This window comes from Microcaecilia unicolor, chromosome 2 (assembly GCF_901765095.1).
Source record: "Microcaecilia unicolor chromosome 2, aMicUni1.1, whole genome shotgun sequence".
NCBI lineage: Eukaryota > Metazoa > Chordata > Amphibia > Gymnophiona > Siphonopidae > Microcaecilia > Microcaecilia unicolor.
In genome coordinates this window covers 401,653,390-401,679,965 of record NC_044032.1, presented here as the reverse complement: position 1 = coordinate 401,679,965, position 26,576 = coordinate 401,653,390, and the positions used below count along the sequence as shown (strand labels likewise).

The 26,576-nt window shown below is 42.6% G+C and overlaps 1 protein-coding gene and 1 long non-coding RNA gene across 3 annotated transcripts in view; one reads left to right on the top strand and one right to left on the bottom strand.

Annotated features, from left to right (window-relative positions):
- SLC4A4 (solute carrier family 4 member 4) overlaps positions 1-26,576 on the top strand; it is a 490,468-nt gene that overhangs the window by 44,418 nt on the left and 419,474 nt on the right. The gene's annotated exons all lie outside the window — the stretch shown is intronic.
- On the bottom strand, positions 1,935-25,984 carry LOC115461077. The gene is made up of 4 exons (XR_003940659.1): positions 25,912-25,984; positions 17,618-17,621; positions 8,794-8,797; positions 1,935-1,945 (listed from the first exon to the last, which is right to left on the bottom strand). It is a non-coding gene; the product is annotated as an uncharacterized LOC115461077 (long non-coding RNA).

Sequence of the window (26,576 nt, the reverse complement as noted above, 5' to 3'; positions counted from 1 at the left end):
CTGGCGCTTCACCCCGCCGAGTGCACGTTGTCTCTGGGAGCTGTGTTGGCTCCGTTGGTTCCCTGCTCTCTCTGCCCCAGAACAGGAAGTAACCTGTTCCGGGGCAGAGAGAGCAGGTAACCAGCAGCGCCGACACCCCCCCAGCGCGTGCACCCGGGGCAGACCGCCCCACCGCCCCCCCCCTTCCTACGCCACTGCTTGGAACCACTCCAGTCACCAAATATCTATTGAACAGGCCCTTCATCAGATCTTCCTGCCTCTCCCCCTCCCCCCCCAAACCTTTGAGCTCCTTAGGATCCAAGGATGTATACTATCTGGCTCCCCTGGCTTTGGCTGCTTTCTGTTGGCCAGTTGAAAACCATGAAAACACCTCCATTTTTTTTCTTTATAGCTGTTCCAATTCATCCATATATCCTCTTATGCTAAATAATTGAAAAAAAAAAATTACAATGAAAAGTAAGACATGCACTGATCCGTGGAAACAATTCCATTTATGTCTGAAGCATGAGAAGTACCTATCAGAGCACCTCTTCTCTTTTTCACTGTTTTGGTGCCCAGAATCTTCACGGAGACTTTTCTTCTTCCAAGTTCTAAGAACTTTCTTGAGAAACTATCTTAAAACTTGCTTGTAGCCGCCCAGTTTATAACACTTAAGGGGATTGAAATGGAAAATGCTGATGCAGGCTCACTCATGACCTTTCTCAGCCTGCAATAAAGATGCAAGATAACAGCTCCTGATAACTAAATATGTAATACACTTGGAAAGTTGTTTTTCTTTCCTTTTACCTTTCATCAAGTTGATGCTGGTGAGAGAGTGCACAAAGCAGTGCTTTATTAATAAGCCGTCTCTCAGCTCTTGGTGTTTGCACTAAGTAGCGCAGCATCCAACGCGATCCTAATTCGACAATAATTAATTTTGATGAAATGGGAGTTGAGTAGGTTGGGGATAGCACCCTTTGGTTTATTTATTTATTTATTGCATTTGTATCCCACATTTTCCCACCTCTTTGCAGGCTCAATGTGGCTTACAATACATCATGAGTGATGGAAATATATTTAGTGTTACAGAAGAATCTTTGGTAACATGATAATGATAAGACATGATAGTAGTATTACAAGCAAGTATTATAAGATAATTCTGAATGTGTGTGGAGGAGTTGTATATATTCATATTGGTTGATCTTTGTGGTAAGCCTTGTTAAAGAGATGGGTCTTCAGTAGTTTGCGGAAGTTCATTAGTTCGTAGATCTTTTACTGAATGTGTAGTTTAGTTTTTTTTCTCTCTTTCACAGCAGGTCGTTACACCTTTGTGTTAGGTGCAGGATAGCTGCAGGCTCTGATGTTAGAGAGACTTCACTTGTTGTCCACAGCTGCTCTGCCCTAGTCTCCGCACTACAGAAGCAGCTCTGAGCAAAGAAGTCGGACTGGAAATGAACATTTCCTCCTGGATTCTATAAAGGTCACCCAAAGTTGGGCACAATCCCAAGGTGTACTCGCAACTTAGTTAATAAGCCAATTGCAGGCAATAATTGGATGCTAACAAAGAATTATTGACATTAATTGGCACTGATTTGATTTGCATGTGCATGCTATCTTTATAACCCTAGGGACCTAAATCCCATAGCTTGCAACCCAAAACGGGGTGTGGTCATGGTAGGGGCATGGGTGGGACGGGGCGTTCCAAAAATTTGCAGGCAGTGTTATAGAAGAGTGCCATTTACATACCCAACTGCAATGAGTTGGGTGCCAGCATTTACACCAGGTTTCAGCTGGCATAAATGCTAGCACCCAAAATTGGGGGCGGGTATTCTATAAAGGGTGCTCAGCCTAGAGCACCCATTGTAGAATAATGCTCAGTGACGATTTTTGAGCACCATTTACTGAATCTGGCCCTTTTGTGATTAATTTTTTTTCTTTTGGTAGATTATTGGAAACAGAAAACTAGCTTTTACTTTCTCCCCAGTAAGGTCACTTTACTTGCATAAATGTTTAACTACATTATCCCTGTGCTTGCAGCCGTGCGAATGGTGATGCATCTGAGTTTGCTTGACTGATGTTTCAGCCGTATCATTGTGGCTTTCTTCAGCAAGATGACCGAAATATTGGACAAGCAGACTCGGATGCAGCAGTACCTGGATAGCTAGAAGAATTATGACAACAACCACAGAAGTTGAGAACATATGGTACCATTTATTTCCTGTATATTTGTGTTCTTTTTTTGCTTCACCAAAACTGACCAGTGTAGAGTTGCTCAATTAAATTTGATTTTCTGTTGCAGTAAGTTTTGGCACTTATTTTCCAGTGTAAGTGATATTTCTGGCTTCTATTTGGTTGTTTCTGTTATGTGACCTGCCAGTCCAGGTCCAGAGACGCCTACTAGTGAAAGAATATCTTCCTGGGTGGTCGTTCCATATCAGCAGCACCAGGCTATGCTCTAGTGTCCTGGAACACCAAAGGAATGAATTTAGCTTTGTGCCATATTTTTCATGCAAACTTCTTACACTTGTAGTTTCATGAACTTGGGAACCAATGCATTTGTTTTATGTTAGAGTTGTACACTAAAAGTTAGCACACAGTTTTCTAAAGCAAGCGTAATTCAAGCATTTTGCTCCCCGGTGCTGTAAGCAAATAGCTTGCAAATAGGCTGAGCACATGAAACGCGCACTAACATGGGAGAGGTCTGTGCTAGTGAAAACTGTCTTGCACACATAAATTTATGTTGGCAGTCATTGGATTAGGTATAGATATGCTAGAATGCAATCCTGAGCAGACGTATGTGCATGCAGTCCTATGAGTGCTGATACCAGTGGCATAGCCATGGGGTGCCTGTGCCCCCTGACCTCCTCCAAACTTGTAGCACCTATTAAGTGGCTGGTGGGGATGCTGAAGCCCTGCCAGCCGAAGACATTTGCTGCCGAGCCGTCCTTTCCTCTTCGTGCTGCTGTAGTAAAGAGCAAGCTGGAAGTGTGCTTTCAGCCACCAACACTGGGATTCCTTGCACATGCTCAGTTCACAGAAGAACTGAGCATGTGTGAGGAGTCCTGGTGCCGGCGGCTGAAGGTATGCTGCTGGCTTGCTCTATATTGCAGCGGCATGAGGAGGAGCGGACTACTCAGCAGCAAATGTCTTTGGCTAGTGGGGCTTTGGCATACTGCCAGCAAGGGTGGGGGGAAGAAATGCATTGCCCCCCCCCAGTCCATCCTTGGGAACCCCCAAAATCGGAGGGCTGGCTATGCCCTCGCTGATATTCTTCAGCACAACTGCCTTCATGGAAGGCAGAAAAAAGATGCATGTCCTCATGCTCACAGTAGTAAAGGGAAGAAACAGGCATGAAATCCTCACTACTACTACTACTTATCATTTCTATAGCGCTATTAGACGTACGCAGCACTGTACACTTGAACATGAAGAGACAGTCCCTGCTTAACAGAGCTTATAATGTAATTAGGATAAATAGGACAAATAAGAGATAAGGGAATATTAAAGTGAGGATGATAAAATAAGGGTTCTGAACAAGTGAATAAGGGTTAGGAGTTAAAAGCAGCATCAAAAAGGTGGGCTTTTAGCTTAGATTTGAAGACAGCCAGAGATGGAGCTTGACGTACCAGCTCAGGAAGTCTATTCCAGGCATATGGTGCAGCAAAATAAAAGGAACGGAGTCTGGAGTTAGCGGTGGAGGAGAAGTGTGCAGATAAGAGAGATTTACCCAGTGAACGGAGTTCTTGGGGAGGAATGTAGGGAGAGATGAGAGTGGAGAAGTACTGAGGAGCTGCAGAGTGAATGCACTTATAGGTCAATAAGAGGAGTTTGAACTGTATGCGGAAACGGATAGGAAGCCAGTGAAGTGACTTGAGGAGAGGGCTAATATGAGCATAGCGACATTGGCGGAATATTAGTTGTGCAGCAGAACTTTGAACAGATTGAAGAGGAGAGAGATGGCTAAGTGGGAGACCTGTGAGAAGCAAGTTGCAATAGTCTAAGTGAGAGGTGATAAGAGTGTTGATGAGGGTTCTGGTAGTGTTCTCAGAAAGGAAAGGGCAAATTTTGGTGATAGAGAAAGAAACAGGTTTTAGCAGTCTGCTGAATATGTGCAGAGAAGGAGAGGGAGGAGTCGAAGATGACCCCAAGGTTACGAGCTGATGAGACAGGAAGGATGAGGGTGTTATCCACAGAAATAGAGAATGGGGGAAGAGGAGAGGTTGGTTTAGGTGGAAAGATAAGAAGCTCAGTCTTGGTCATGTTTAGTTTCAGATGGCGGTGAGACATCCAGGCAGCAATGTCAAACAGGCAGAGCTGATACTTTGGCCTGGATTCCTGCTGAGATTTCTGGTGTGGAGAGGTAGATCTGGGAATCATCAGCGTAAAGATGATACTGAAAACCATGGGATGAGATCAGAGTACCAAGGGAAGAAGTATAGATGGAGAAAAGAAGAGGTCCCAGGATAGATCCCTGAGGTACACCAACTGACAGTGGGATAGAAGTAGAGGAGGATCCACTAGAGTATACACTAAAAGTACGCTGGGAGAGATAAGAAGAAAACCAGGAAAGAACAGAGCCCTGAAATCCAAGTGAGGACAGCGTATCAAGGAGTGGGCTGTGAGATCAACAGTGTCAAAAGCAGCAGATAGATCTAGAAGGATGAGGATAGAATAGAGCCCTTTGGATCTGGCGAGGAACAGGTCATTGGAGACTTTAGCAAGCGCTGTTTTGGTTGAATGAAGGGGGCGAAAGCCAGATTGAAGTGGATCAAGAATAGCTTGAGATGAAAGAAAGTCAAGGCAACGACGGTGAACAACACGTTCAAGTATCTTGGATAGGAAAGGGAGGAGGGAGATGGGGCAATAGTTGGAAGGACAAGTAGGGTCCAATGGAGGCTTTTAAAGGAGTGGTGTGACTACGGCATGTTTGAAGGCATCAGGAACAGTCGCAGTGGAAAGTGAAAGATTGAGGATATGACAGATAAAAGGGATGACAGTAGGAGAGATAGTGTTAAGCAGATGGGTGGGAATAGGATCAGAGGAACTGGTAGTTAGTTTCGAGGAGGAAAGAAGATGTGTAGTTTCCTCTTCAGTGATTTCAGAAAAGGAAGAAAAGGAGGCAGGGGTTGGAGGGTTGAGAGAATGGACTAAGGGAAGGAGAGGTGGAGGTGACCTGGTTGAGAATTCAAGTTTAATCTTGTGAACCTTATCATGAAAGTACTCAGCCAGAGTCTGGGGAGAAAGTGAAGGGGGAGTTGGAGGTGAAGGCATTTTGAGGAGAGAGTTCAGTGTGACAAAGAGACGTAGAGGATTTGAGCAAAGAGAATTTGTCAACTGGATGTAATAGTCCTGTTTGGTAAGTAAAAGAGCAGACTGGAAGGATGTCAGCAAGAATTTGAAATGTATGAAGTCAGCATGGGCACGGGATTTCAGTCAAAGGCGTTCGGCAGAGCAGGCACAGGAATGTAGGTAGCGGATTCTAGAGGTCAGCCAAGACTGAGGTTTGGTACGTTTTACAGAACGGGGAATGGGAGGAGCGAGAGTATCCAGAGCAGAACAGAGAATAGTATTATAGGAAGAGACAGCCTCATTGACAGACTTGGATAACATAGTGGTAGAGAAGCGATTTGAAACATTGGAGGACAGAGTAGAAGGGTCAATAGCCTGAAGATTCCTAAATGTATTGGGTAAGATTGGACGGGACTGGGGAAGAGGGTGTTTAAGTGTGAAAGTTATCAAATGATGGTCAGAGAGGGGAAGACCTGAGGCACAGAAACTGAGCAGCTTGAGAAGAGGATAAGATCAAGACAGTGGCCATTCTGGTGAGTGGGGGCAGTGGAGCACAGTTGAAGATTGAAAGAGGATGTTAAAGCAAGAAACTGAGAAGCATAAGAGTCAAAGTCAGTGGACCATTAACTCACTAATACCACCACAGAAGAAAGAGCTAACCATTTACACCTCACCCTTCCTATTTTTTGCACTCTTGTCTGTGGGGTCCTTTTACAAAGGTGTGCTGCCGAAAAAATGGCCCGCGCTGTTGTAGATGCCTGTATTGGACACGTACAGGTACATTTTTCAGCTCACTTGCAAAAAAGGCCTTTTTTTTTTTTTTTGGTCGAAAATGGACGTGCAGCAAAATGAAAGTTGGCAAATCCATTTTGGGCCTGAGATCTTACTGCCACACATTCACTTAGCGGTAATGTCTTACGCGTTAATTGAGCGGTAATCAATGCGCATACAATGGCTATTACCGCCTGGTTAGCACCATGCACCAGAAACTTTCCGGCACGCCTACTGGACGTGCGTACAAAATGGAATTACTGCCTGGGCCATGTGGTAGCCGGGCGGTAGTTCCGAATTGGCTTGCGTTGGGTGCGCGTAGGCGCCTATGCGGCTTAGTAAAAGGATCCCTATGTTTGCACAGAGTAGCTAACAGCTTCATTAGAATGGATTTAAATGTGCTGCATGCTGATGTCTACCTGAGGCTTTGGGGAGAGTCCACGGGGAACAGGAAGATACCCTCCATGGATTGCAATGAAGATCAAAGAAAAGTAGAGGGAGAGACAACTCTCAAGCAGGGAGAATTCAAGTTGAAACTCTTTATTAGGCACCAAAGTTGAAGCCCTGACAAGGTCCAGTGTTTCGGTGGCAAAAGAACGCCTGCCTTGGTCACAAGACTGCGCATGAAAAATACATAATCATAAAATATGTAAGAACAGTGACCATATGTGACAATTAAGAAATCTTACATCTTTAGATGTGAATGAATAGTCATGTGTGTAAATATAACATGTATAACAATATAAAAAAATTTATGTGTGTGTATATATATATATATATACTGTATATATATATATATATATATATATATATATATATATATATATTACACACACGCATAAAACTATTTTGTTTTGAAAGTGTTTTATTATCCTAATCATAAATATAACCAATAAAAAAGTAAAAACCTAGAAACAATATGAGAGCAATCTACAAAACTACACCTTTTAACGTTACATTTGAGAAACAAGATGTGAAACATGAGAGAGATGGTGCGACCTCACTGTATGTGTATGATACCTATAAGTGGGTATAATCTTCTCAGACGTGCCACACAGTCAAAGCTGTAAACAAAACAAAAGAATGAAGGGAAGGGGAATAAAAACAATACATTTAAAACCACTTAATAAAAAACCCTGCCAAAGTACTCCATAAAACCTGGACTGAAAACCGGATAAAAATCATCTGGATGTGAAATAACCGGTTATGCAAAACTGGTTAATGGTCCACTAAAAAATTTATAATGAAAGCCGTCATTGCTATATAATGTGACAAAGCGCGGCGGAGCCATTCTACTTTAGCTCAAAAACATTCTTCTCAGCCAAGGCTGCGGAGAGAACAGGAGGGAATGATGAGGGGGAGAGGAATAAAAGAATTTATGAATCCACTTTTGGAATAAAAACCCTGGCAAAGTACTTCACAAAATTATGACTGTAAAACTAGATGAAGTTATCAAGCGGATATGAAATAACAGGTTGAGGGTCCGCTGAAGGAAAGCGTTGAAAAATGGCACTACGTTTCACCGCAGTAGAGCGCGGTGAGACCATCCTGCTTTAAAACTTTATCCCAGATCTTGTAGGCAGTCATTTACTTTTTGGTAAACATAAATTGTGTGCATTAAATTCAGGCACTTACAGGTGTTTTTGTGTGTGTGTGAGGAAAGAGCTTCTTGGTTGTGCAACAGGGAAGGTGAGCTGGAGTTGGCATCCATGCTTTGGAGGGAACAGGAAGTTCTTCAGAGAGGAGGCTGGCACCTTTTGCCACTAAAGGAGCCCTGGAGAGAGGGTGGGTACCGAGAATAAAGCAGGTTATAGATAACCAGGAATTTTGGCCCACCACCGCCAGCTCCTATTGCAACTGACTTCATACACTGTGCTGCAGTCTCCCCACCCTTTTATTTGCTTATACTGCTTGTTAATTTGATGCAAACTTATATTTAACCTAGAAGCCACTGCTTGAAATGCACTTAATAGTTTCTCAAGATAACCTGGCATGCAGATAGATCAAACATATGAGGGTTTTGGGTTTTTTTTTTGAGCAAAGAAAGGACAGGTTATTAAAAATTTGCATTCAGCAGTGTGTACCTTTTTTTGAACGTGCATTTTTCTAAGCACTTTTGTGGAGAGAAAGGAATTGTGTGCAGTTCTTCTCTCCGATATGCTTTGTACATTCTGTGCAGTGAAGTCCAGAGCAGCCTATACACAACAGAAAACATGGCATTCTAACAACATTGACTGCATTTTATATCTATTTTGTGTAGTACAGTTGAGTATGAATGAAATAGTTTTCTGTGAATTTGGTAAATCGGAGATCTTGAACACAACTTCCAAGTTCAAAGCCTCCCCCGTGGGAGGGTTTCTGCTTGTAGTCTGCCAAACAGGAAGCAGAAAATATGGGGCAGCACTCCAGGGGAGGATGCCAGGAATTCAGCAGAAGCAGAATTACTGTGGAATTCCCAGTTTGGGTGATTTGGAGGTGCAGGGATACATGGAGGGGCATAATCGAACGCGAACGCCCATCTCCATGGGCGTCTATGTCCGAAAACGGATATGTGAAGAGGCGGGACAGACTTATCGAAAAAGATGGGCGTCCATCTTTCGTTTCGAAAATACGGTTTGGACGGACCAAATGCCATGGATTTGGTCCCTTCTGAGATGGGCGTTTTTTTTTTTTTTTGCGATAATGGAAACTAAAAACGCCCAGCTCAGAAATGTCCCAATCCAAGACATTTGGTCATGGGAGGGACAAATGTACAATACTACCATAGCTCTTAGGGGTGAAGGGGGCAACTACATGTGGTACAGTGGGTTTTAGAGGCCTCCCATTTACCACCACAAGTGTTACGGGTGGGGGGGGATGGGCCTGGGTCTGCCTGCCTGAAGTGCGCTGCAGTACCCACTAAGAGTACTCCAGGGACAGGACTTTGGCACAGCAGTTCACACGTGAAGACTAATCTCGCTGAAAACGTCTTTTATTTGAATAAACACCTTTACTCACAGTTAGCTGCAGATCAGAGGTTGTGCCCCACTGGCAACGAGTCTTGCTGGTACTGAGATTAGCAGTAGGTCCGAGCTGGCAGAATGGTGTACAGTGCCCTCTTTCAGCAACATTCAAGGTAAGAACTAAGTGCTGTAACGTGGCTAACACATGAAAGGGATCTAAAAGTGTCTTACACAAATGGCCACTACCTCATGGACTACCGGAAACAAAACAGGGCACACTCTGATCCAGTAAGCAGAGGGCAAAGCACCATGGGAGTAGAGGCTACCAGCTACCAACATCATGAGCATTTAACACAAGCTAGTGGACTCACGGAGCCCAATACCCTACACCCACCACAATGCATTGCTGATGTGACTCTGCAGTGCCCTTAACAGAAAAGGTGTCGCACTCACCCGAGACCCACATCAGAACCAGGGAAAGGCTGTCAGAGGATAGAACACATTCTGCTGTCATGGAGGTGGGTACAGCATTTGAGGCTGGCATACAGGCTGGGAAAAAAAGTTTGTAAAGTGGGGTTTTTTTTTGGTGGGAGGGGGTTAGTGACCACTGGGGGAGTCAGGGGAGGCCATCCCTGATTCCCTCCGGTGGTCATCTGGTCAGTTGGGGCACTTTTTTGGGACTTGGACCTAAAAAAAAGGGTCCAAATAAAGCAGACCAAATTCTCATAAAAAAACGCCCTTCTTGTTTCAATTATCAGCTAAAGACGCCCATCTCTCCTCGGCCGATAACCACGCCCCAGTCCCGCCTTCGCCACGCCTCCGACATGCCTCCGACATGCCTCCGTGATCTTTGTTCGTCTCCGTGACGGACTGCAGTCGAGGATGCCCAAAATCGGGTTTCAATTATACCGATTTGGGCGCCCACGGGAAACGGACGCTCATCTCCCGATTTGGGTCGAAATATGGGCGTCTTTCTCTTTCTAAAATAAACTGGATAGTGTCTACAGACTACAGGTGTTTTGCAGCCACAAGACATGAATATTTTCCCCCAAAGTCAAATGTTGTCAGTTCTCTCTCTTTTTTTTTTTTTTTTTTTTTTTTAAAGAAAATCTCAGAATCTGAATATCTCCAGATTTTGTTTGCTTATGTGCTTGCCTCCTAATTTTGGCAGAATTGAGTCATTTCACTATAAAAGCAGTACTGAGCTGGGCCCCTTTCCCTCTTCAGGGCTGTGACTCTTCAGCTGCACTTCCATTTCTAGTCAGCTCAAGTTAAGAAGGAGAAAAATGTACCTTTTGCTCACCTTTTCTCATATTGTTCAGTACAGGAATGTCTGAGTGACATTGCTTATATTCTGTAATGATGATCCACTGTCCTAGTGCTCACAGGGGCATAGCCAATATTTTGTCCAACACTACATCAGCTGCTAGAGAGAGCTTTGCAGCATGGCTGGAGATTTGATTTGTTTGGCCCCTTCAACCAAAAAGCTGTTTCACTGCTCCTGTGTAGGGTCATTCCTTGCTGGCACTTAAGATGCCAGTGAATGAATGAATGAACTTCCATTAACACAGTCTCATGCCAGACTAATAATTCTTGGAGCCAAGTACTGTGATACCCGAGTTTCAAATGTCTGTGATCATGTAGTGTACAGCAAAGGCATTTGTTCATCTGTTGTATTTTGTTTTTATTAACTGTAATTTCAGCCAGATTATAAATCTGTTTCTCTAGAGCATAAGGATTAACAGATCTGTAAATATTTGCTGTATAGTCACACTTTTCAAAATGTTTCACAACATTGAAAATACCTCCATAAAGATAACAAAGGCGATAGTCTTTTTCACTTTCTGGTATAAGCCAGTCCAAATCACGCTGTAGAGTATGAAAACATTGATTTGTTTGGTAATTGAAATTCAGGAAGATTTTGTATTTTCATTGGATCTGCAACGAATCCCAATCCCAGCGCTTCCCTATACTAAAAATATTGATGCAAGTGTAATCTGTTCTCTTACATTTCACCATCTTGAGAGTACGTTTGTAATTGGAAGCCTAGTTCAAGGCAGCAAAATCATGTCTTCTAAGCCTATTTTCCCTGTTTTAAATCTCCAGGACTGGTGTATATGCCCCTGTCTAGATGGTAGCAAGCATGCACATAGAGTACCGTATAATTTAGGCATGTATATCTATGCGCCATTCATGCATTGCTGAAACTCCTTCTGTGTGCACACCCACAGTAAAAGTACTATGCAAACTGAGGGGGGGGCAATGCAAAAAGACTTGCAGTAGAGCTACGTATGGCTTCTACCATGAGCGCAATAATGCAGAATGCAGTAAGTTAATTATAGGCAAATTTTATGCACAGAAATCCTGTGGCAAGTGTGGGGGGGAGTATGCCAGACTCATGCACACAAGGTTTCGTGGTAAGTGCGTCATCTTGTGCGCATGTCCAAACCAAACCCGAGAAGTGTCAGCACGCACTGACACTTGTTCTTCTGCACCTAAATATAAACTTTGCAAAGATTGTATGCACTTTATATGTAGGTGCCGAAGTGTGCTTTCACTTTTGGTTTAATTCGGACATAGGCACATGTTTTTTTACTTAGCATCTGCCTTTAAAACTTGCACAGTTTTCCTTCTTGCAAAACGAGATGAAACCATCACGTAAACATGAAGGATTTATAAGAAGTCTTTTCAGCAAAACCTTCCACGCAAATAAAGGCCAAATGGCCCATCCAGTCTGCCCTTCCTCAGTAACCACTAACTCTTCCTTTTCCTTTCCCTAAGGGATCCCACATGCCTGTCCCACGCTTGCTTAAATTCTGACACAGTCTTTGTCTCCACTGCTTCCAGCGGGAGGCTATTCCACACATCCACCACCCTTTCTGTGAAGGAGTGTTTTCTTAGGTTCCTCCTAAGCGTATTTCCTCTCAACTTCTTCCTATGCCCTCTCATCCCAGGGTTTTCCTTCATTTGAAAAAAGCTCACCTCCTGTACATTGATGCCACTAAAGTATTTAAACATCTCTATCATATCCCCTCTGTCCCGCCTCTCTTCCAGCATAAATATGTTGAGGTTTATAAGCCTGTCCCCATGTGTTTTATGACTGAGACCGTTTACCAATTTTGTAGCAACCCTCTGGTCCGACGCCATCCTGTTTATATCTTTTCGTAGGTGCGGTCTCCAGAATTGCACGCAGTACTCTAAATGGGGCCTCACCAGAGCCTTATACAGATCACCTTTTTCTTCCTGCTGGTCATTCCTCTTATGCACCCAAGCATCCTTCTGGCTTTGACCGTTGCCTTTTCTACCTGTTTGTCCACTTTAAGGTCATCAGACACAGTCACCCACAAGCAGTGGTGTACCAAGGGGGGGGGCGGTCCCCACCGTGCGCCTGTTGGCTCTTTGTTTTCATGCTCCCTTTGCCCCGGAACAGGTTACTTCCTGTTCCGGGGCAGAGGGAGCATGAAAACGAAGAGCTGGCAGGCGCGCGGCACCCCCCCCCCCCAGCGGCGTGCACCTGGGGGGGGCTCTTTCGCCGGGGGATCGGGGGTTCTTTCGCCGGGGGGGGGCGTCGCGCTGTTCCGGGGGGGGCGGGGCGCATCGGCGATCCGCCCCGGGTGTCAGCCCCCCTAGGAACGCCACTGCCCCCAAGTCCCACTCTTCTTTCGTACACAGAAGCACTTCACCCCCGATATGGTACTGTGCCCTTGGATTCTTGTAAACCAAATGCATGACCTTACATTTCTTAGCATTGAATTTTAGTTGCTAATTATCAGACCATTCTTCAAGTTCTGCCAGATCTATCCTCATGTCATCCTCACCCTCTGGGGTATCCATCCTATTATAGAGTTTGGTATCATCCGCAAAGAGACAAATTTTACCAGACAGTCCTTCCGCAGTATCACTCACAAAGGTGTTAAAAAGAGCTGGCCCAAGGACAACATCCCTTTCCTCAAAGCAAACTCCATTTACCACTAACCTCTGTTTCCTCCCATTTAATCAGTTTCTAACCCAGTCAGTCACTTTAGATCTCATATCGAGGGCACTCAGTTTATTAATCAGTCGCCTGTGCGGAACCGTGTCAAAGGCTTTACTAAAATCCAAGTACACCACATCTAGCGCCCCTCCCACGTCTAACTGTTTGGCCACCTAGTCAAAGAAATCAATCGGATTCATCTGACACAACCTGCCTCTGGTGAAGCCATGCTACCTTGGGTCCTGCAGGCCATTTGATTCGAGAAACCTCACGATCCTGCACTTTTAGTAACATTTCCATGAAATTATTCACCATCAAGGTCAGACTGACAGGTCTGTAATTCCCAACCTCCTCCTTCCGCTCTTATCCATGGGGACCACATCCGCCTTTCTCTAGTCTTCGGGACCACACCAGACTCTAGTGAAGCATTGAAGAGATCAGACAGCGGAGCTGCCAGGACATCTCTTAGTTCCTTGAGTACCCCCGGATGTATCCCATCAGGCCCCATCATTTTGTTTACTTTTAGCTAGTTCCTCACAAACACAGTCTTCTGAGAATCGATCCAGGTGTACCATACATCCATTCTTATTAGCGTTTGTTTTCTGCGGCCCCACCCCTGGCCTTTCATCCGTGAACACAGAACAAAAGTAATTGTTAAGCAGTTCAGCTTTATCCTTATTGGATCCTACATATTCCTCCCCCTCAGCTTTGAGCCTCACAGTGCTATTGTGGCACTTCCTCCTGTCACTTAAATATCTGAAATCTTGTCCTCCAGTTTTACCGTATCAGCTATCTTTTCCTCCATTTGCCTCTTGGCTTCCCTAACAGCTTTTCCAGCTTCTCTGGGTATTTTTGCTGTCCTCCTCTTTCTGAGTTGTCTTGTATCATACGAAGGCTATCCTTTTTTCCCTTATCTTTTCAGCAACTACATTTGTAAACCAGAGCGGTCTTCTTTTTCTCTTACTTTTATGTAATTTTCTAACATAAAGGTTTGTCGGCTTTAAAATGGCTCCTTTCAGTTTTGCCCACTGCTGATCTACTTCCTTCAGCTGTTCCCATTCAACTAACTATTCTTTGAGAAATACCCCTATCTTGGCAAAGTTAGTTCTTTTAAAATCTAGGATCTTCAATCTTGAAAAAGCCCTCTTCTCCTTTGTTTTAATATTGAACCACACCATTCGTTGATCACTAGATGCCAAATGATCTCCCACCGTAACATTGGAAACATTGTCCTCATTTGTAAGCACTAGGTCTAGAATAACTCCATCCCGCGTCGGTTCTGTCACCCACTGCTGAAACAATTTTTCCTGTAGAGAATCCAAGATCTCTTTGCTTCTAGATGACCTCGCAGCAGGAATGCCCCAATCGACGTCTGGCATATTAAAATCACCCATCAGTAGTACTTCCCCTTTCCTAGCTATCTTGTGGATATATACAGGTACTTTTTTTTTCCTCTCCCTAGTAGGCTCACAGTCCATTTTTTTTTGGTACCTGGGGTAATGGAGGGTTAAGTGACATACCTAGGATCACAAGTAGTATCTTATAATTGAGGCATGTGTATCTATGCTTCACTCATGCCCTGGATCATAAGTAGCTGCAGTGGGAATTGAACCTGGTTCCTCATGTTTTTAGGTCACTGCACTAACCTCCTACTTACTACTGTTCCACCCCTGATGAATAATATCAAAACTTTGCTAAAATCTAAGGACAGCACATCCAATATATGCCTTCAATCTAGTTCTCTGGCCTCCTAGTCACAGAAATCAATTAGATTCATTTGGCAAGGTCTTTCTTTGATAGATATGTTGCCTTGGATCTTGCAACCCATTGGATTCCAGAAAATTTGCTATCCTTTCCTTCAGCAGCATGTCTATTACTTTTCCTACCAAGAAGGTAAAGCTTACTAGCCTCTTGTTTCCCATGTCTTCTCTGTTCTCACTTTGGTGAAGAGTGACCATAGAAGCCCTTCTCCAGTCTTCTGGCATCTCCCCCATCTCCAAGGATCTAATAAATACATCCTTTAGAGGATCTGCTAGAACCTCTGAGTCATCTCAGTATTGTGGGATAAATCTCATCTGGCCCCATGCCTTTGAACACTTGCTCACATGAATATTCTTTTGTAAATGGTGGGGTGTCTACTCCATTCCTATGCAGCTATTTTCCAGGAATGTTTTCATGAACATGAACAAACATATTTGTTTAGTAGTTCCACTTTTTCCTTATCACTCCACACATCGGTCCTCAGCACCTCTGGTTCTCACTGTTCCACTTCTGACCTTCTTCCTTTGCCTAGTATACCTGATGAAAGTCTTGTCACCTTGTTTTACATCTTCTGCATGTGCTTTTGCCATGTCTCCATTTGTTTCTTTCAGCTTTATCTGATATTCCTATCTGTTTTCTTGTGTTCTTTTGTATTTTGTGAATGCTACCTTTTTCTGCCTTTATTTTTGCAGCTATTTCTTTGGAGAACCATATTGGTTTCCTTTCTTGCTTTTATTTACATAAAGTTCTGCTTCTGTTTTAGAAGGGTCTTTCTGGATGAAGTTTATATCCGTGATATTTCCTGAAGTGAGTTTGTCGGTGTCTTTTCCAGGCTGTGGTCCACCTTGGAAATTAAGCTCTTGTTGGAATTTGATATCCCCTGAGGCTGCCAGATATTCTGGTGAAACAGGGATCTTTGTCAAGACTTTTGTATTTCTGCTATGTTGAGAATTTTTTTGGACTCGTATGTGCTGCTGAAGTCTTACTCTGTGAGCTAGATTCTATATATGGCACCTGAAAATTCAGTGCGGAAAAAAATATGCCTAGGCATATTCTCTAAAGTACAGCTACATTTTATAGAATAGGCTTAAATTTCCATGCGGTATATAGAATATGCCTAGTACCTCTCCACGTGAGCAAATATAGTTGCAGCCATTCATTCCATATTTTACTTGGTGTAAATCACGATGCCTAAATTAGGCGCAGCGCAGGTGTATTTTATAACAATGCGCATAGAGTTTAGAAATGGCCATGCCCCGCCCTTGGCCATGCCCCCTTTTCAACTATGCGACTTAGAATTTATGTGCACCACATTACAGCATACGCTTAGTGAGTTGTGTGCATAAATCTTAATGCCAGTTAGTGCTGATAATTGCTTGTTATCATCCAGTTAATAGTGCTGATTAGCTAGTTAACCAATTAAGTTATATGCACTGCTATAGAATATACTTCAATTTCTGCACAGAAATCAAGGCGCGATACATAGAATCTGACAGTGTATGTTTAATTGCAAGTGTATGATATAGAGTTTGGGTGTTACTAAGATTTCCTGGTGCTTAAAGGATGCTTTAATTGCTTGAACTGTTAATTTCTACCAGTTTGAATGAATCGATAGAGTTTTTTTAAATGCCAGTGATATGATTTATGGCAGCCTTTGTATAAGCTTTTGCTTTGGTTCGCTGCTACTTAAGTTTGAGGCATTTTTCTCCATCTGATTTTTGTATTGAGACTGGGGTAAGAGATTTCAATTAAACATTAGTGAATTTGGGATATTTTGTTAATAATTGTGTTACCTTTCATTTTAACCCATAGTAATTCCACTTCCCTATTGTCCTTTCGCCCCCTTTTCAGGTACTTCATCATTTTACTGAAGTCATTGTGTTTGAAATCCAGGACTTTGAGTTAGGTGAATGGACTGTGCCTTAGCTTTTATATTGAACCACACTGTGCAATGATTACTGCTGCCCAAATGGGCACCAACCCGGACATTAGACACACTTTGTCCATTCATGAGTACTCGATCCAGTGTTGACTGTTCCTGGTGGGTTCTGTCGGAAAACCCTTTGTAAGGCATCCATGATTGTTCTAGTTCTTGCCAGATTTTCAGAAAGGATACTCCAATCTACATCTGATAGATTAAAGTCACCCATTATTATCGCCTCTCCCTTTTCAATATCATTGATCAGATCTTTGGTTCTTCTGTTTGAGGTCTATTCCTGTGTGGATAGAGAAGTGCCATGCCCTCGCTCTTTCAGAGACGATCCACAGGGCTTCCTATTTTTTTCATGCCCCCTACATTTCAGCTGCTTTAATATTGCTTTTGACATAGCAATCTACTCCTCCTCCCTTTCTGCCTTCTCTATCCCTCCTAAACAGATTAAATCCAGGTATGGTAATATCCTATTCATGAGACTCGTGTCTTTGTAATGACAGCAATATCCAAGTTCATTTCCACTGTTGGGGCTGCCAGATCAGGAACTTTGTTGCCTATCCTGGGATCATTTCTTCTCCTATCCCTCCAGCAATTTTTGGATGGCTTACTTGTATTTTATATAGTTTTTATTCAAGCAACTTGATGATGTCGCTTGTTTCTCCACTACTCAGTGCTTTTGTTTGGGGATGATATAAGTACATGAGTATTGCCATACTGGGAAAGACCAAAGGTCCATCAAGCCCAGCATCCTGTTTCCAACAGTGGCCAATCTAGGTCACAAATATCTGGCAAGATCCCAAGAACTTGAACTTGTTTTTTGTTTCTTCCATCTACCACCCCCATCCTCTAGTTCATATGCCTGCCTGCCCGTATATTATTTAATTTTTTTCACTCAGGATTATTTTCCTGCCACAGAAAGGAGTCCATTGTTACAGGATAGGTTTTTGTTCTATTTATTGCCCCAGTCACCTATCTAAAACCTCCATGTCAACACCGGGTTTAGAGTCAATGTATTAAAGCTGGTTGTGCAATGCAGCCATTATTTTCCCTTACGATGAACAGGTAGAACTTCTGAAAATGCCACAGTGTTCACAGTGGGTTTAGGTCTCTCTCTCTCAAAATTTGGAAGACTCTGAAGGCTAGAGATGCTATTTATAGCCAAAACATTTTTTCCCAGATGGATAATATCAGTTTTAGAATCATTACTTTCCACTCTGATTTCATAAACAATTGGCTTTGTGTTCCTGCCAGCTGGAGATCCTGGAAGGCATTTAACCTCTTTATGTTCCTTAAACTGTATTCTCAGATTAATGCCTCTGATAATAAGGTCTCTAAACTTTAATAGTTTTATGTTTTGTGCTCTTTTGACATTTCTTGAGAAATTTTTGGTACATTAGGTATCATCTTTTTTTTTTTTTTCTAAGACTACTTGAAGTTCTATGATTGGAACATCATTTACTAAGGCAGAGAAGTGATTTTGCAAGGGTAGCCTTTGCGCAAGTGGGTGTGTGTTACAGCTTATTCCCTGCCAGAGCTTGCAGTAATCATCTATTCCTGGGTTATATGATTCTTTGTGGAAGTGAGGATGAATTGTCTTCATGTTATATCCTGGGAGAGGCCTTTTTAATTGCAAATAACTCTTCCCTGTGCTGAGCCAGCTCATTTTTTTTTAAGCAGAGAGGGAGATTGATGGGCTAAGCTCTAAGACTCCAATTGGTTTGTTTCAGGATTAAAGCACTGTAGCTATTGCTTTGAACAACTGTCATGATTCTTTGGTTTTTTAGAGCAACACAGGTGTGATTTCCACTTAATCAAAGTATGTTGCTGTATGTCTTAGGAGGGGGGGTGGGGGGTTCAGAGGCAGGGAAGGAGGGATTTTAAGTACCCAAGGCCTCTAGATGTTTCTGAACTGAGGGCAACTCCCAAATCTCTTGTTTCTAAAAGCCAAATGAGAAAAACAGAGAAGCTAGATTCTTATTTATTTTTTATATTATTATTTTGTTAGAGTTATATACTGCTTTTTCTGTGGTACAATGAAAGCAGTTTACATAGTGCATTCAGGTACTTTTCTCTACATTAATAACCAAAAACTACATATGCTTACTAACAGATTGTAGTATAGGAAGGCAAAAAGACTGGAAATTTAATAGCACTGTTATGAAGCAAGCAAGGCAAAGTTAGGATATTTTTCTTTTCTTTTTTTCAATATATATCCAGCTAGAAAAACAATTAATTAAACAATATATAAATAGGAAGCTGAAAATGTCAAAGGCTCTGTCATCAAAGATTTACATTTTGATGTTAACTTCTTTGACAGGTGAACTGTTTGCATGTTCCTAGTGGCATGTTCATATTAAGAGTCCCTCAAGTGTCACTTTCAGATAGGGTCCACAGAAGATCAAGGAGTGGCTGCAGCTGGGCTCGGGGCTGGATTTAAGATTTAGGTGTCCATAGAGGATGAGATCAGAGATACTGGAAAGCAGGGTTGAGGGTATTGGGCCAGAGTGTCATGGTTATACCTCTTTTAACTGGCACCATTGGATGGCCTCAAGAAAAGTGGGAGACAGCTCCTTTTTGACCTGGATACTTGACACCTTCAATATTTGGTGCTCTAGGCAGTTTTCTATTTTACCTATGCTTAGATCTTGGTCTGGGCAGGCTTCCTTCTTTTTGTGCACCCCCCCTACCACAGGAGTTGCTTGTTCAGGTTGGAGAGAGGTAGCTCTAAAACCAGCCTTCAGAGCCAAGTACAAGGTTGAGGTTGAGTCATGACATGAAGGAAATGTTGGCTCACCAGTGACTTGGTCCACATGGGTCATTGGCTATAACAGCTGTGATGGCTTGATCGCCTCACATGAGCTAGAGGAGACAAAGGTAGGAGGACTGGGGCAGTGGTAGAAGAGGGGCAGTGAGTGTGGGGATCAGAAGGGTGAGGATGAAGCATACAAAATTTCCTTTCTTCCACAAATGTTTTGTTGATGTCTGCTAGTTTGCTATGTAAGAGGTGTAACCCGCAGAAAGTTTCCTATAAATGCACCTATATTGTACTGGGATTTCAGTGTGGTGCCTGCTTCTTTGAGAGCACCTCCCAAACCCATTAATACTTGTCAAGTGGAGTTACTGATGTGGAAAGTAGTATTCTTTGTAATAGTCACCTCTGCCACAAGAGTTCCTAAAATTCAAGAGCTAGTGACCTACCCACTTTACACAAAATTTACCATACAAAGCTGTTTTGTGGAGCCATCCTAAATTTCTTCCAGAGGTAGTCTCTGATTCCATATATACCAGTCTGCTTTCTTGTCTACCTCTTTTCCCAGGCCTCATGCTCATAACATGGAGTTGTTATTCCAGTAATGTGAGAGCCACCTCCTTGGCTCTCCCTGTTGATGAACTTTGTAGAGAGGAGTTCAGGACATGCTTTTTCTTCTTACTACTGCTCAGATACTTAAGTTGGGTCAGTCAGAACTGAGGAATCTTTCTAATACTTAGCAGTTCATTCCTGCCAGAACTCTTTTTGTGCAGATTGTCTCATGGAGAGTGTTGATAGGGGACTTCAAGCAACCCTCAGCTTGGAACCGCCACTTGTGTGACTCATTTTTTCTGCTGGTTCATGAAATTGGCATTTTACATAGCAGGAGAATAGGTCACACATACCATCCCACATCCCTTTGGAGGTAGAGGTCTTTTTTGTTTGCTCTGATATATAAATGAGGGACTAAAGTGTGAATGATGTCTAAAATCATAAGTTGAAGGTGTTTGCCAGTCTTTATGTTCACGTGTGGTTGGTGCTGTGTAGCCACATGATGTGCCACGAGATCTTTCTTTCTTTCTTGAGTGGAATTATAAAGGAAGTTAGGAGGGAAGGTGTGACTGAATATGCTGCTGTACACAGAGAACACAAATTACAATTAAGCAACTTTATTTTGTCTCCTGTTTTTTTTTTTTTTTTTGCATGAAATCTAGGAGTTTATTGTGTATTAAATATCAATGCTGGATCTGCTGTTTCTCTTTGAAAAGTAAATTCTCTCTGTGTCAGCTGAAGGGCTTCTGGTGTCCCCATTGACATTAAAAATCCCTAGGCCTGCCAGATGGTCCACCACTGCTGTGCAGGATGCTCATGGGCGAGTTCTGCCTCTGTCCCTTGTCTCTGCAGTATTGCCTTAGTTAATTTTATTCCAATGTGATGACTTTTGCATCATCTCTCAGTAAAGTTAAAGCATGCTAATGTATCAATATGTGGCAGAAAAGTATGATGAGAGGGACTATAGTTGTCAGCAGGGGCGTGGCTAGGTGGGGCCATGGGACCCCACAGATTTAGTCCTGGCCCCTCTACTTTCGACCCCCCCCCCCACTGCCGCAAGGTACCTTTGCTGGCGGGGGTCCTGAAACTCCGCCAGCCTTAGTCTTCTTCAGCACCGGTCTCCGGCGCATTTGCTGATCTGGGCTGTGAATTCTCATGTCTTGTACATTCCTTTAAGCTCACGTCAGGACTCACAGCCCAGATCAGCGAATGCGCTGGACACTGGCACTGAAGAAGACTAAGGCTGGCGGGGGGTTGGGGACCCCTGCCAGCAAAGGTACCTTGCGGGGGGGGGGGGGGGGGGTCAAAAGTGGTGGCGGGCTAAAATGTGCCCTCTCGCCGAGGTCTGGCTACATACACCCCTGGTTGTCAGGGAAGGTAATCCAGCAGAGATGCCCTTTCTCTGTAGTCACATAGGAGCTATTTTGTAAAGTTTTACAGTTACTGTATATTAATTGCCAAAATTTAATGCACAATAACTGCAGGACCTCTGTGATAACTGCTGAGACTGTTCCCAATTTCTTCAGTACAGTTAACACATAGGAAATGCCTATTCAGGTGGTGTTAACTGTATAAGGAAAAACCAAGAGTGGAAGGACACTAAATGCCAGGATGATGGAAATCAGAGGTAATTTATTCATCTTCTAATATATACCAGCTAGGTGTCATCAACACAGGCTATGTTTTGGAGTAACAGCCTTCATCAGAAGAACACTGCTGATACTACTTATAAATTCTTCACAAGCAACACACAGTGGCAGTAATATTGAAAACATCACCAGTAATGCTCCGATATTTAAACTGCCGACTTTCCCGCCAACTGCGGGATGTAGATGTGTGCCACATGCTAGGTGTTGAGGACACCTAGCTGGAATTTCTATATATACTGGAAGACAAATAATACAATACACACTTCACTACTATTGAATAACAAGATCAGGATTTCAAACATGCCCAAAAGCTACCAATTACGAGTAAGGGGTTTACTAAATGTTCTCAACAGCTTAAGAAATAAGATGTAAACAGTGACATATCTTAATGGATTAGGCAGAGAATTCCATATCTTCATACCTTGATAGGTAAAGCCTACATTACAAATAAATTTTATAATGAAGCTTCTTACAACTTGTGTAATGAAAGATGAGATAGTCCCTAGATGTAGGAAAAGCATTTTGTAAAGGCAGTTCTATCAGGTTCTGCATGTAGCAAGGTAATAAACCATATAAAATTTGATAAACAAGTACACAAAGTTTAAAGGTAATCCGAGAATTTATTGGAAACCAATGTAATTGGCCTAAAATACAAGTCTACCTATGCATCCAGCTTCTCCTTCATAGGAACACAGTTATGGAATTCACTACCTAAAATCTTAAAATTAACTTAGAACCACCTAAATTTCAGGAAATTATTGAAGACCACTCTGTTGGCTTACCTTCAAGACTCAACTTAATTTACCTCTTCCTGTTACAGCAAATTCCATGGACCCGTACCTTTATTATTCACTCTTATTATCTCTGTTGTTCTTTACGATACCTATACATTTACTATTTTTTATTACATTATTATGTTATTTTACTGAACTATATCACATTGTTATGTTATTTAATTGAAATGTAGTTTGCCCTACGGTTTTGTAAGCCACATTGAGCCTACTATTGGTGAGAAAATGTGGGGTATAAATGTGTTAAATAAAATAAATTTAGCCAGGAGAGAAGTTGCCATGGTATAACAAGGAAATCTATAAACAAGACGGGCAGTAGTGTTCTGTGCTGATTGAAGGTTCTTGACTAAAGAGTACTTTAAACCTGAGTAAACGGCATTACAGTAGTGAAACTTAGAGAGTACTAGTGTTTGGACCAAAAAACGGAAGATTGAATTCGGAAAGAAAGGTCTCAATCGCTTCAGCCTCCACAATGTATTAAAAACATGCATACACACAATTTAGAAAAGTATGCATGTAAATGCTAGCTCTTTCCCAGTCCTGCTCTTTGGATCGTACCCACTCAGTTTGGGTAAACTGATGTGCATGCAGACTTTGTGTGCATACTTATTACCCACACATAGTTCAGATATTATAAAATATAGTAATGTGCAAGGGCATTTTCGAAAGGATGGCCAAGCTAGAATAGTGACGGCCAAGTCAGAACGCCCCAAATAGATGTCCAACCTGCATATAATTTTGAACAGGAAATATGTCAAGATTTCCTGTTCGAAAATATGCGAGATGGATGTCCATATGCTGGAAACATCCAGTATGAACATCCATTTTACAAACTGGAATGTCCAAATTATGAATGGGGGAGGGGGGGGGGGGTGAAGCAAGGGAAATGAATGTCAGTATAGCAAAATTATTTGAAAATGCCCAAACATCCATGCAAAGTAGAGGGGCAGTCTAGAGGTTAGTGCAGTAGACTGTGAACCAAGGGATTCTGGTTCAAATCGCAATTTAACGCTTTGTTTTTGCAACTTTCTTTAACTAGTCCCTTATTTTCTTACTCCTGTTGCTCTATCTTTGCATATCTATCTATATGTTCCATCTTTGCTTACACTCTATGCTATTAAAATGTTTTATTGTGTATTGTGTTAATATTGTAATGTAGCTTACTATGCCATACTTTTGTATTGCTGTTTGAATATTTTTAGTGCTGTAATTGTCTATTGCTTATGTTTGACGTATTCTTGCTGTACACTGCCTTGAGTGAATTCCTTCAAAAAGGCAGTAAAATAAATCCTAATAAATGAATAATTGTGAGCCCTCTAGGAACAGAAAAATACCTACTGTTCCTGAAAGGCAGGAGAGGGGAGATATGATAGAGACATTAAATACTTATATTTCATAAATGCACAGGAGGTGAGTCTCTTTCAATTGAAAGGAAGCTCTGGAACGAGGGAGCATAGGATAAAGGTGAAAGGGGATAGACTCAGAAGTAACTGAGGAAATACTTCTTCACAGAAAGGGTGATGAATTGGTAGAATGGCCTCCCTGTGGAAGTGGTGGAGATGAAAACGGTATCTGAATTAAATCTTGGGACAAGTACAAAGGATCTCTAAGGAATTGATAGGGTAAGTAGATTTCATGGATTGGCAGACTGGATAGGCCAAATGGAGGGGCATAATTGAACGAAAACGTCTATCTCCATGGGCGTTTATCTCCGAGAACGGGTCCGTGAAGGGGCGGACCGAACCGTATTTTCGAAAAAAAATAGATGTCCATGTTTTATTTGACAGTTTGTGAGCTGGGCGTTTTTGTTTTTCAGCGATAATGGAAAATGAAAGCGCCCAGCTCAAAAATGAATAAATCCAAGGCATTTGTTTGTGGGAGGGGCCAGGAATCGTAGTGCACTGGTCCCCCTCACATGCCAGGACACCAACCGGGCACCCTAGGGGGCACTTTTACAAAAACAAAAAAAAAAAGGTAAAAGAGCTCCCAGGTGCATAGCACCCTTCCCTTGTGTGATGAGCCCCCCAAATCCCCCTCAAAACCCACTGCCCGCAAGTCTACACCATTACTATAGCCCTAAGGGGTGAAGGGGGGCACCTACATGTGGGTACAGTGGGTTTGGGGGGGGTTGGACGACTAAGCATTAAGCAGCACAATTGTAACAGGTAGGGGGGGAATGGGCCTGGGTCCACCTGCCTGAAGTCCACTGCACCCCCTAACAACTGCTCCAGGGACCTGCATACTGCTGCCAGGGAGGTGGGTATGACATTTGAGGGTGAAAATAAAAAGTTGTGAAACATCATTTTTTGTGGTGGGAGGGGGTTAGTGACCACTGGGGGAGTCAGGGGAGGTCATCCCCGATTCCCTCTGGTGGTAATCTGGTCATTTAGGGCACTTTTTGGGGCCTTATTCGTGAAAAAACAGGGTCCAGGAAAAGTGCCCTAAATTCTAGCTACAAACGCATACTTTTTTTCTGTTATCGGCGAAAGGCGCCCATCTCTGTTTGGGTGATAACCATGCCCCAGTCCCGCCTTCACCACGCCTCCGACATGCCCCGTCAACTTTGTACACTTCCGTGATGGGGTGCAGTTGAAAACGTCCAAGTTCGGCTTTCGATTATACCGCGTTATTCGTTTTTGGGAGATAAACGCCTATCTCCCGATTTAGGTCGCAATATAGGCGTTTTTGTCTTTCGATTATAAGCTGGATGGTTTTTATCTGCCTACATTTTTCTATGTTTCTGTGAATGTTCACCACTTCTATAGCTTTTAGGCTAGCATGTGGCTTATATATTTAGGTAGAGTAGATATTTTTCTGTTTCTGGACGACTCACAATTAAAAAAAACAAAAAAACAAAACTCAAGTGGGATTTGAACTTGGTTTCCTTGGTTACTGTCCCCAGTACTAATTACTAGTCTACCCTCTGATTTACTTACTACTTTGTTAAGAATACCTATAATACCTGGAGCTTTCATAGAGCCTGGTGTCCCCTTTAGGTTTCACTTTTAGGGGAGAGGGAGGGTGACAACAGCCACTGATTAAGAAGGTCAGATGCCTCAATCCCTCCAGTTGTCAGCTTCTCAGTCGGGGCACCTTTTTGTATCTTGGATATGCCTGAAGCAGGTCTAAATAAGTATGTTCTTTTTGAGACATGGATGTTTCTTCCCCTTTGGTAATCACTCTTGGTTGTCCAGATTTCAAGCCCTCCATAATCCCACCCAAAGCACGTCCAGAATACACCCCCTTGATATGTGGATGTACTGCAGTGATGGATGTCCCTCTTCTGCCTTTAGAAATTCGGTACTTGGACATTTTGAAGCACATGGACGTCCATTTTGACGTTATGAGACAAAGCGCGCTATAGTAAAATAGTAGATGATGGCAGATAGACCTGCATTGGGCATCCAGTCTGCTAAACAAGATAAGCTCCTAGTATATGATATGATAATGTATACATACTTGATCTTGAGCTATCCTTGCTTTTCCAGGTGTTCAGGGCGAATCAAATCACGTTGGTGGCACCAAATGTTCAGGGTCCAAGGCAAGACAGTACCTTTGGGGACCTGAGACTGCATACCTGAAATAAATTGAGTCTGAAAAGTGGTAGTAAATCAAATTAAGCTGGCTTTATTTAATCGTACAGAAGAGACTAAGAGAGGGTAAAAAAAAAAAGTCTTAAGAAGGAAAACTAATTTTCTGTTCTTAAGGGAGCATTAAACATCACAAGCACTCACAATCAGGAAGCCAGGAAGTAATGCTTGATTCCTGTTACTGCGCAGTTACATATATACTAAATTTTTGTTTCCGCATACATATATCCTGTACAGTGGTTTTTTTTGTAGGAAAAAAGGTCCGGTACTCATTATGGGCAGGGTCACCATCTGTCTCAGCCACTATGGTAGCCACACCCCTTATACCAGCTGTGGCGCATATAAGCAGTATCATTGAAAATACTATACCAGCGTAGGAGGAAAAAATAACTTGTGATTTTTTTTTCATTATAAATAATTTCTATAAGCTGTTACAGCTCTAGTATACCCACTTTGTTTTTCTGATCATGTTGGTCCCAGTCTCTGATTCTGCTGCTCTCTATCTGTTCCCTTAACTCCATTTCCAGGGCTTCCTTTCCATTTATTTCTTTGCTTTCGTCCTTTCGTCTTCATTTCTTGCCCTACATACTGTTAATA